The following is a 12,699-nucleotide window of genomic DNA, read 5'->3' as shown; positions in this document are numbered from 1 at the left end:
AACATCCAATATAGATCAGCCATAGGTAAGCTTTTATATCTAGCTACCACATACAGGGCTGATATAGCAAATGCAGTAGGAATTTTGAGCAGAAGGGTCAGCTCACCTACCAAATCAGATTGGACTGCAGTTAAAAGGATGGTAAGGTATTTAAAGGGTACCATTGATTGTAAATTAAAGATTTCAGCCAATAGTAATCCAAAACTAATATGTTACTGTGATTCAGATTGGGCAGGGGATCATTCTGATTATAAATCCACAAGTGGATATGTGTTTATGTATGGAAATGTACAAATTTCATGGGCCAGTCATAAACAAAGTATTGTGAGTTTGTCTTCTACAGAAGCTGAATACGTGGCCGTATCGGAAGCGTGCAGAGAACTGATGTGGATTGAAAAACTTATGCTGGATTTTGGAATAGCTGAACAGAGACCAATCCAGATAATGGAAGATAATCAGAGCTGCATCCGACTGTCACAGAATGACAAGGTTCAGTCACGCACCAAGCACATCGCAACGAAATACCACAACGTGCGAGAGTTGGCGAAAGAAGGGGTCATCAGTCTACACTATTGTCACACCAGTGAGATGACAGCTGACATCATGACCAAACCGTTACCCAGAGAACATTTTGTGAATCTGCGTATAAAGCTTGGACTTTGTATGAATAAATAATTGCATGACAGTTATGCATGAGAAGGGGTTTGTTGGAATGTAATTGTATTTTACATGCATTGCCTGTCACCTATTATTTCTCTGTGATTACTCTGTGACCTCTGATGTGAATTACTTAGAGAGGTCACACAGCTATGCAACTTCCTGTGGGGATTAGACACAGCAGATGCAGCACATGGAGCACATGGAGCTCATGATCTCTCCTAACCTGAGAGGATCTATGGTGGTGTGAGCATCCATTACCATCTAAGCACATGGAAGGAGCTGATAAGACAAATGTATAGTAATATGTAAATATAAGCCTGTCTGATTATAATCTAACTGCAAACTGTGAGTAAACAGATGTTTTGTTACTTCAACTTTAAAGTGACTCAGCAGTGAATTATTCTGAGGTGAATGAGAGAGAGATGAAGAAAGAAATTAACATTTCTAAAGCTGAAGCTGTGTGTACTAAAATCTGCTAATTATTTACTACAAATAATCCAACAATCTGGGGGAGTCAGATGGAATTGACGGCTCTCAGGAGCAGGATTGTTGGATTCCTGGAGAGGATCCTTCAGTAGTGCGGATTTTCCATAGAGATGAGCTGTCAGAACTCATAGATCAGGTGTCGTCCACCCTTCAGTTTGGTCCTGAGGTGGCTTTGGGGGAAACTGTCCAGGATCCGTTGGTGAAGGGCATTCAGCGTCAGGCGTGATCCTTCCCTATGAACAAGGATCTCCGGGAGATGATTTGTCAGGAATGGGATTTGCCGTGTAAGGTGGCAAAGGCAATGGCGAGGCTTTATCCCCTCCCTCAGGACGATAGGGATTCCTTTAAGGCTCCCACGGTAGATGCAGTAGTGACGGCAGTAATTATAGCTACGGCTATCCCGGTTGATGGAGGAACGGCCCTCCGTGATCCTCAGGATAGGAAGTTGGGATCTTTTCTCAAGCGTAGTTTTGTTTTGTCGGCTCTAGCCCTGCAGGCCTCGGTTTGTGGGGGTCTGGTAGCTCGGGCATGTTTTCGTTGGGCCGAGAAGCTCCTGGATGATTCGGTAGATGTTGGTTCTTCTGGGGGTCAGGAGTTAGCCGACTTGGACATGGGTTCATCCTTTTTGTCTGAGGCTTTTATGATTTGTTGCCTACTTCAGACAAAAAATATGGCTATGGTTGTGGGTCTCTGCCACTTAAGGGAGCTATGCTCTTTGGAGAAGATTTGGACAAGTTAGTGTGAGGTCTTAGTGATACCAAGGTTCTATGGCTTCCAGATTTTCGGTTCAAGGCAGGGGCCAGAACTAGTTCCTCTCTGGGACGGTTTAGGGAGGCTCAGCGGTATAGGCCGGGCAGATCGAGTGGGACCTACCCCTAGCTGTCTGTTTGTCCAATTTAGATTGTAAGCTCTGTTGAGCAGGGACTGTCTTTTCATGTTAATTTGTACAGCGCTGCATAAGTCTAGTATATGTTTAATAGTAGTAGGACCTCTAGGGGTCGGTTTTTCCAGCGCACACAGTTCTTTCGTGAGAGTCGTCGCGGAGGGCGTGGCTTTTCCGCGGGAGGTTAGTATTCAGGCCACAATTCCCAATGAAGGTGTGCGGGCTCAGGCTCTGGTGCATGTTGGGGCTCGGCTGAGTCTGTTTACCAGAGTTGGGCCCAAATCAGGTCAGATCAGTGGGTTCTCAAGGTGTTTCGAGGCGGATGTGCGCTGGAATTCGAAAGCTGTTCTCCCGAAGTGTTTCTGGAATCCCTCTGTCGGTCTTGGAGCAAGAGGGCAGCAGTGAGGGACACTCTGCGGTGGCTGCTCGCGTTGGGAGCCGTGGTTCCTGTTCCTTCAGATCAGCAACGCTCAGGGTGCTATTTGATCTATTTTGTGGTCCACAAGAAAGAGGACACTTTTCGTCCCATTTTAGATCTCAAAAGGGTCAATGCGGCACTCAAGGTGCCCTCTTTCCAGATGGAGACGTTGCGGTCGGTCACTGGTGCGGTCAGGAAAGGAGAGTTTCTCACTTCCCTGGATTTGACGGAAGCTTATCTTCACTTTCCTTTGTGCAGCCTTTTGGTTCCAAGTTACAGGGTCCGATTTGTCGGTTCCTTGCAGAGAAGGCGCCGACGGCCCGTACTTATCGTCAGGTCCTGGGCCTGATGGCGGCGACCATAGAGGTAGTTCCGTGGGCCAGGGCGCACATGCGTCAGGTACAGTCAGCTCTGCTCAGTTGTTGGTCCCCTCTGTCGCAGGACTTGGAAATGTGTTGTCCGCTGTCGGTGGCCCCTCGTCTCAGTCTCCGCTGGTGGCTCAGTCCGCGCAATTTGGGAAAGGAATGCCGTTGGAGTCCCCACGGGGGCTGGTAATGGTCACGGATGCCAGTCTGCAAGGTTGGGGGGCACATTGTCTCAGTCAGGTAGCTCAAGGCCGGTGGTCTCGGGCAGAAGCAGAGTGGTCCATCAACCGGCTGGAAACTCGGGCCATTCGGGTGGCGCGCCAGGCCTTGACGTCGGTGGTTCGCCACAAGGCAGTCCGAGTGCTCTGTGACAATGCCATGGCAGTAGCATATGTCAACCGTCAAGGGGGGAACAAAGAGCCTTGGCGGCGCAGTTGAACTCATCTTCAGGCTCTCTTGGCAGTGCATGTGGCCGGGGTAGGTCACATAGATGCAGATTATCTCAGCAGGCACACTCTAGATCCCAGAGAGTGGTCTTTTCTTCGGTCAGTGTTCCAGTGAGTTGTGTCGGTCTGGGGACTTTCGGTGATCTTAGCGCAACGGCTCGCTATGCGCAAGTTCAGAGATTTTTTTTTTTCAGTCGCTGAAGAGACCCTTGAGCGGAGGAAATCGACACTCTTCTGTTGCCTTGGCTTCGGGAGTGACTGTATGTGTTTCCTCTGTGGCTGTTAGTCGGTCGAGTAATATAGCGCATCGAACATCACTCCGGTCGGGTGATTCTGGTAGCTTCGGATTGGCAGCGTCGACCATGGTATGGAGACCTGGTGCGGTTGGCAGGGGCGGCGGCCCTGCCTTTGTTGGGATCAGTTCTGTGTCAAGGCCCGATAATCATGCCGGATCCGGCTCGGTTTTCGCTTATGGTTTGGCTCTTGAGCGGCACAAGTTGAAGAAGAAGGGGCTTTCGTCCAGTGGCTTTGCTACGATGTTGAGTTGCCGTAGACGATCCACTTCCTTGGTGTATGTCCGGGTTTGGAGAATCTTTGAGCACTGGTGTGAAGACCATCGAGTTCGGCCGTTTCACTCTTCGGTGGCGGAAGTTTTGGAATTTTTGCATGATGGTGTTGATAGAGGTCTGGCCTTGTCTACACTGAAGGTTCAGGTGGCAGCTTTGTCATGTTTTCGTGGGAAGCTTCAGTGAAAGTCCTTCGCGTCTGTGCCTGAGGTAGTGCGTTTTTTGAAGGGTGTTAAGTTGCTGCGTCCGCCTCAGTGACGGATGGTGCCTCCATGGGATTTGAAGCTAGTTTTGGATGCTTTGATCAGGCCTCCGTTTGTGCCTCTGGTATCGGCATCTTGTAAGGATTTATCTTTAAAGGCGGTCTTGTTGGTGACGATTACTTCAGCACGGAGTGTTTCAGAGCTTCAGGCTTTGTCTTTTAGGGAACCATTTTTGTCCTTTCTGAGGGAAAGGTTTCGTTGCGGACGGTGCTTTCCTTTTTTGCCCAAGGTGGTTTCCGAGTTCCATGTTAATCAGGTCATCTCTCTGCCAGTGTTGGGTGATATGGCTGGAGATTCGGAGCAGCGTGGTATTGCCAAGCTGGATGTCAGGAGAGTTTTGAGTTGTTATCTCTCTGGAACTCAGGACTTCAGAGCCTCTGACCGTTTGTTCGTTCTTCATGGTGGCCCAAAGAAGGGTGCAGCGGCTCCTAAGGTGACCATAGCACGGTGGTTGAAGGAGGCGGTTGCATCTGCTTACTTGGTGAAGGGTCCTGTGGTGCCTAGGGGCTGGTCTGCTCATTCCACTAGGGGAATGGCAGCCTCGTGGGCGGAGAATAGTATGATTTCTCTGTTAGATATTTGTCGGGCTGCGGTTTGGTTTTCGTTGCATTCCTTTGTGAAGCATTATAGGATTCCTGTGCATGCAAAGGACGAGGTGCGCTTTGGGGCAGCAGTTTTGACCTCTGGCCTTAGTAGGTCCCTCCCATAAGTTAGTTACTGCTCTGGTACGTCCCACGCGTCTTGACCGGTCTGGAGGGTCGCTGAGGAAGGTGAAATTAGATCTTACCTGCTAATTTTCTTTCCTCTAGACCCTCCAGACCGGTCAAGAGCCCGCCCTGTCTGTATTGGAGGCCAGGAGGTGTATTTGTTGGATAATTCTTGGCTGCTGTAAATTGTTGTTTCTCTAATTGCAGACTGTTTATTTCTGTTTTGTGATAGGAGTCCGGGACAGGTGGGGCTCTTCTTTGATAGTCCACCTGTAGAAGCCCAACTGTTTTATCAAAGGCAAAGGAACATGTTTCCGTAAGAGCAAGCGGAAGATGTTTCTTGTTTTTGCAGTTTACTGTGACCACGTACAGGGTTGCTAGTTGTTGTTAGTGTTTTTTGTTTCTCTGCTTTGTCAGGGTTATACTGGCTAGTGGAGGTTCTGCACAGGTTATATATACAGGCTTCAAAAGCTTAGTGTTTTCTCAGTCTCCCTCTGCTGGTAGGAGGACATAACCCACGCGTCTTGACCGGTCTGGAGGGTCTAGAGGAAAGAAAATTAGCAGGTAAGATCTAATTTCACCTTATGTTACGATGATCAAAGCGGTTTATATATTGTATTCAAGTACTGGATATACATGGGGATCTAACTTACACCGGGTAGCTAGCAGGCCATTTTAGTTGAGTGGCTGGAAGAAGACTGCTCAACTCTCACAATGTTTATAAATCGCTTGATATTCAGCCCACAGCAGTAAGTGGCATGAGAGTCGCTTCACAGCCGCAGGCTGAACAGATCCTGGATTTAAAATGCTGGGGACATGCACAGCTCCTGACATTGAATATCCAGGTATCAGCTGTCACCCAGAAGTAAACTAGGCCCCGGTCGATATTCAGATCAGTGCTTCTTAACTTTTTATTGTCCTAACTTTATACGGTTACATGGAGGGGCATTTTCAATATAATGTCTAAGTCCGACTTTGGATGTTTTCCAAAATGTCCAAAATCTGAATAGGAAAGAAGGTCATTTTCCAAAAAGAAAAATGTCTTATCTTTTTTTTTGTTTCAAAAATACTGTTTTGAACAAGGTTTTGTGATTTGGACGTTTTGTTTTTTGGTCCATTTTCGACCCCCCCCCCCCCCCCCAAAAAAAATCATCGAAGTGCAAAATGCACAAAATCAAGGCATTGCGATATAGGAGGAGCCAGCATTTTTAGTAGACTGGTCCCCCAGACATCCCAGGAAAACAATAAAGCACCCTAGGGGGCACTGCAGTGGACATAAAATGCTCCCAGGTACACATATCACCATTGCTCCCTTATCTTGTCTGCTGAACCTCCAAAAACCCACCTAAACCCCACTACCCCCAACCGTACACCACCACCATAGCCCTTTCGGGTGAAGGGGGCACCTATATGTGGGTACAGTGGGTTTCTGGTGAGTTTTGGAGGGCTCACAGTTTCCTCCACAAGTGTAACAGGTAGGGAGAGGTATGGGCCTGGTCCACCTGTCTGCAGTGCACTGCACCCACCACTAGACTACTCCAGGGACCTGCATGCTGCTCCAATGGATCTGAGTATAACATCTGAGGTTCGCATAGATGCTGGCAAGTAATGTTTTAAATCACATTTTTTAGGGGTGGGAGGGGGTTAGTAACCAGTAGTGGAGTAAAGGGAGGTCAGCAGCAGATGGCCAATTTAGCTGCAGGACTAAAGGAAAAGGTTAGTGGCAGGGGGAGATGGAGGCAGCAGGACAGAGGGAGCAGCAGGACCAGGGGGGCCCAATGGTCCTCATTGCCTGGGGGCCAGACCACTCTCACTCCACCCCTGCCGTGGAGGGACATTTTTGAAATGATGTACAAGTCAGAATAGGGATGTCCATCTCACATGCAGTGGCGTAGCGGGGGCGGCTGCCACCCGGGACGGATTGCCGCTACACCCCCCTGTCCCCCCGCGTGCAGACCAACACGACACCCCCCCACCGGCGTGGACCCCCTCCCCCCCACTGGCATAGTGCCACCCTGACACGGTCCCTACCTGTCTACGAGCTCCATCCATCTGCAGCGCTGCAGTAAAAATCGCTTCATCGGCCCTGCTGCCCTTCCCTCACTCACTGTGTCCCGCCCTCTGACGTAACTTCCTATTTCCTCAAGGGCGGGACACAGTGAGTGAGTGAAGGGGCGACAAAGCGATTTTTACAGCAGCGCTGCAGATGGATGGAGCTCGTAGACAGGTGGGGACCGTGTCGGGGGGGAGGCGCTGCGCCGGTGGGGGGGGGGTGGACGGATGCACCCCCCCCCCACCCGTTGACACCCGGGGCCGACCGCCCCGCCCTTGCTACGCCACTGCTCACATGTATTACCACACAGGATACAGCCTGTTCAAATATATGTGAGATGGACATCCATGCACTGAAGATGTCCAGCATGAACATCCATTTTACAAACTGAAACGTCCAAATTTTGAAGGGGGGAGAAGAAGGGACATGGACGTCCGAATACCAACAGAAAATGGCCATACAGACATCCTTGCAGAGCCCTCCAGGGACATAACAATACCTACTATACTTGAATGTACACCTTTTTAATGGCTGTCAGGTTTGCAGTTGTCTCGTATATTTAGGTACAGAAGGTATTTTTCTGTTTCTGAAGTGTTCACAACTTAAAACAAACAAACAAAAAAGAATTGAAATGGGAAGTGAACCTGGGTGCTAATACCAGCTCTATGGCTGGTGTAAGTTATCACACCTAAATTTTAGGCATATTAATTACAGAGTTGTGCAAGGACAGCGCTTAACTTAATTGGCTTAACAAGCCAATCAGCTACTACTGAAAAAGGTGTAAGCAAAATGTAAAATCGATAAATAACAGCATTTAACAAGCAATAATGAGCACCAATTGACAATAATTAGAATTTACGCATACAAATCGCTAAAAGTATTCTGTAATGCAGCGTGCCTACATTTTAATGCGCACAGGCAAAAAGGGGCATGGTTATAGGCAGGGAAATGGGTGTTTCATGGGCATTCTAAAGGTTATCACTAGAAATCAAACAAAATAAAACATGGAAAAGAAAATAAGATGATACCTTTTTTATTGGACATAACTTAATACATTTCTTGATTAGCTTTCGAAGGTTGCCCTTCTTCGTCAGATCGGAAATAAGCAAATGTGTTAGCAGATAGTATATATAAGAGAAACATCAAAGCATTACTTTGACAGTCTGACAGAGTGGGAGGGTGGGGGTATGCATGGGGACATCAAAGCATTTCATTGATATTCTAACAGGATGGGTGTTGGTAGGTGAGAGGAGGGTAATAAACAGAGAAATAAACAGAGAAATACAGCTTTATGTTTTATAATGAGTTAGAAAACCCAGATCCTTATTAAGTCTTGTTTGTTGGGTGTCAAAATATTCAATCATTCTTATTTCAAAGGTCTTACGTTCCTTTATTGTTTTAAAATTACCTTTCAGTATTCTTACTGTGAAATCACTGGTGCAGTGTTCTGGTCTTGTGAAGTGTTGGCCCACAGGGGTTCTAAAATTTACGCGTGTAGTTATAGAATATAGCACCAACAGAAGGTAACCTCCCCTCAGAAGATCAATAGCCAAGCGAAGAAAAGTGGAGCAAAAAAAAAAACTTCTCTCAGATGGTGTCCTTTATACCATGTAATTTTTTATGTCTACATAGATGTTACACATCATAGGAGATTGGCTGCAATCTAATCGTTCTAGGAAAATATACTGTTTCACAAAATTCCTAGGTGACTTATCCACAAGGAGGGTGAGCCCTTAGGTCCCGTAAGGCCCAAATAGGACCTCAAAGGACAGCTGCGCAACCCCAAGTCTTCACCCGCAGCGACCGCCGTTCACCAAGGGTTGAGCCCCCAGCTGCAGGCGGTCAACGGGACTTCAGGAACCGCGGGGTTACCGGACTGGCCTGGGCTGGAACCGGGAGAGAAGCGGGCAGGTGGAAAGAAGAGTCCAAAGACTGGCAGCAGATCAGGACCGGCAGCCAAAGCGTAGTCGGGGTCAGGCAAGAGGTCAAGGCCGGCGGCTAGTAGAGAAGTCAAAGTCAGGCTGGAGGTCGAGGCAGGCAGCTAAGCAGAGATACCAGGAAACAGTCCAAAGTCCGCAAAACCAGGAAAATAACAAAACACAGGAACCACGGAGAACGGCTTCGGGAACAGAACCTGAAGCAAAGTGCTAGCTCAGTTCCCTTCTTTAAATACTGTACACCATCAGCCGCCCCGCCCTCATAGGAACAGCCGACCAATCCGGTCCTGAGTATCGGCAGAGCCCCTCTGATTGGCTCTGTCCGATTTCCCAGGCGGGACCATCAACTGGGCCTCCCAATCCGGCGCCTCAGAGGCGGAGCTCCGGGCCCTCCTGCCCAGGAGGGAGGAAGACACTGACCACCGCGTCCTGGCGCCGCCTCCTTTGGCGGCGCAAATATCGCCCCCACAACCGGCGACCGAGAGACCGGCGGTCGCAATCGCCAGCCTCCGGTCCCAGCCAGAACGGCCATCACTGCGGCGGGGCCCGACTCTACGCCGAGGCCTCCGGGCCGCTACCCCTCGCCGCGGAGGACGCTGACTCCCGCCCCCCCCCCCCCCCGCGGCGGAAGAGCAGGTAGGGGCGCGGGACGCGACACTAGGTATGGTTTTTCATATGAATGGTTTTATTATTATTAATATTTTTTATTATTTCTTATTATTGTTTTTATCATTTCAAAAAAATTGGGGGGATTTATTTATACATTGTGGTAACGTTATCATATTTATTTGTCATAGACCCCTGACGCAGGCCGGTAGGGCCGAAACACGACTCGTGTTGGGTCGTTTATTGTTATCGTTTTGAATAAGGACCTTGTTGAGGACACCATCTGAGAGAAGTTTTTGTTGCTCTACTTTTCTTCGCTTGGTTATAGAATATAGCTCAGTGTGCCTAAATCTACGTACTGGGATTTACACTATCCAGCTTATAATCGAAAGACAAAAACGCCTATATTGTGACCTAAATCGGGAGATAGGCGTTTATCTCCCAAAAACAAATAACGCGGTATAATCGAAAGCCGAACTTGAACGTTTTCAACTGCACTCCATCGCGGAAGCGTACAAAGTTGATGGGGGCGTGTCGGAGGTGTGGTGAAGGCGGGAATGGGGCGTGGTTATCACCCGAACAGAGATGGGCGCCTTTCGCCGATAATGGAAAAAAAGTATGCGTTTGTAGCTAGAATTTAGGGCACTTTTCCTGGACCCTGTTTTTTCACGAATAAGGCCCCAAAAAGTGCCCTAAATGACCAGATTACCACCAGAGGGAATCGGGGATGACCTCCCCTGACTCCCCCAGTGGTCACTAACCCCCTCCCACCACAAAAATGATGTTTCACAACTTTTTATTTTCACCCTCAAATGTCATACCCACCTCCCTGGCAGCAGTATGCAGGTCCCTGGAGCAGTTGTTAGGGGGTGCAGTGGACTTCAGGCAGGTGGACCCAGGCCCATCCCCCCCTACCTGTTACAATTGTGCTGCTTAATGCTTAGTCGTCCAACCCCCCCAAACCCACTGTACCCACATGTAGGTGCCCCCCTTCACCCCTTAGGGCTATAGTAATGGTGTAGACATGTGGGCAGTGGGTTTTGAGGGGGATTTGGGGGGCTCAACACATAAGGGAAGGGTGCTATGCACCTGGGAGCTCTTTTACCTTTTTTTTTTGTTTTTGTAAAAGTGCCCCCTAGGGTGCCCGGTTGGTGTCCTGGCATGTGAGGGGGACCAGTGCACTACGACTCCTGGCCCCTCCCACGAACAAATGCCTTGGATTTATTCGTTTTTGAGCTGGGCGCTTTCATTTTCCATTATCACTGAAAAACAAAAACGCCCAGCTCACAAATTGTCGAATAAAACATGGACATCTATTTTTTTTGAAAATACGGTTCGGTCCGCCCCTTCAAGGACCTGTTCTCGGAGATAAACACCCATGTAGATAGACGTTTTCGTTCAATTATGCCCCTCCACGTTTTCATTGGTGTAAATGGACCCGCCTAGTTTTAGGTGCTGGGATATCAACAAAGTGTATTCTATATAGCGCACCTAAATCTAGGTGCCACTTTTAGAAAATGCTTAGGTGGAAATGTTTTCCGCACTGAGGGGCCCTTTTACTAATCCGTGGGGAAAAGGGCCCTAAGCTGGCGGCGGGGGCCATTTTTCCCCACATGCCAGGGCCCTTTTTACCGCAGTGGGTAGAAGAGCCCCCAGTACACATGGCCATGCGACAAGAGAACTCTTACCACATGACTATGTGATGGGGAGCCCTTACCTACCATAAAGGTGGTGATAAGGGCTCCCATGCTAACCCGTTGGTAACCGGGCCGCACACGGCAATACCCGATTATCACTGGGTTACCGACGTGCAAGCCATTTATGGGGGTTTTCTTTTTCCCCCGGAAATGGCACGCGCTTGGGGTGGGACTACTGCCGGCAGCTGCTTTGAGCTGAAAGAGCGAGCCCGCATTGGGCTTACCGCCGCTCTATAAAAGGACTCCTGAATTTTTAGGTGCCATATATAGAATCTTCCCCTATATGTACAATCCTGCACTTATGAACACAGCTGAAAATTGACTCCTTTTTTCCTGTTCATAGCCTGTCACTTTAATTCTTTCTACACAGCAGCCACATGATTTACTGTTACTGTCCAGGGGTAGCGGGAGAGTCTCAGAATTACCAACAGTCTGTTCTGTTATTACGATTCGTACTAGACTGGGTTTCTGCTGCATGTCCTAATTACGAGACAACACAGGAGGACCTTCCTGAGATAAAAGAGATGCCAGGTGTAGAGTTACTAACAGAGTTTCAAAACCCACAGAACTATAAAACTCACAAAATGTTATTATTTTAAGCCGTGCCCTCTTTGTTTTTCAATACAGTCAAATGATGGAACACACCTACCATAAATTATGTAATACAACCAAACTGCGTAGAGTGTGAGGTCCTTATTCTTTTGGCAGTTACTGTACATATTGTTCTGAATAAAATTCAAAACAGGGAGCCAGGGCCTCTTCACCTTTGGGTCAGACGTAAATGTACATGAGACAGAGGGAGACAGTGTTTAATATGCCAGCTTTTATCACCAGAGTGTGAATTACAATAAGATTTTCAAAAAATATAATCATACAGCCAGGGACTTGCTAATTGGCACCTTTTATGAGGCAGAAAGGGATGCACTGCAATCAGCATTTATAGCAGAAAACATGAAAAAGGGTCATGGGAGAATGACTTCCAAGTGGGAAGCATAAACGACTGCTTTAATTAATATTAATGAAGCTGCAGCGTTACTCTGTCAATTGTTTTTGCGTCCTCATTCCTCATTTTGGCTTGGGTTTAGGCAGTTCCCCATACAAGGCATGAGAGAAGAAGTTGCTCCGTATTGATCGTGATACCAGATACCTCTTAACTTATTGGTTGTAATTTTACTGGTGCCCAAACTTTCTGCAAAACCTGGCCTCCCAGTAGGGGTGGCAGACTTAGGAACCAGCTCTGTGAGTGTGAGTGAGCGCTGAGCACTCCCAATCTTTGGTCCCCATAAGGTACCCAGCGCAATGTTTGACCTAGCTAAACCAGTATATTAACATCACCGTGTGAAGACTCAAACTCTAATTCCAATTGCTCTTTAATGCCAGTAATTCTACAGAAAAAAGGAAATAAAAACATACAGTTCGGATGTCATTAGAACATACAGAGTCACTGCACCTCTGCAGATGGAAGTCTGTTCTACATCGAATGCTCTGGGGATATCAGCCACACAGGCTTGATGGTGAAGTTGTGAAAATACTTATATAAATGTGTATGGCAAAAACATATTATGCTTCTTTAGGGTTTGAAGGGCTCAGAGTAGAAGGTTTAAAAAAACCC

Source organism: Microcaecilia unicolor, chromosome 9 (assembly GCF_901765095.1).
Source record: "Microcaecilia unicolor chromosome 9, aMicUni1.1, whole genome shotgun sequence".
In the NCBI taxonomy this organism is placed as follows: domain Eukaryota; kingdom Metazoa; phylum Chordata; class Amphibia; order Gymnophiona; family Siphonopidae; genus Microcaecilia; species Microcaecilia unicolor.
This window is presented reverse-complemented; position numbering follows the sequence as displayed.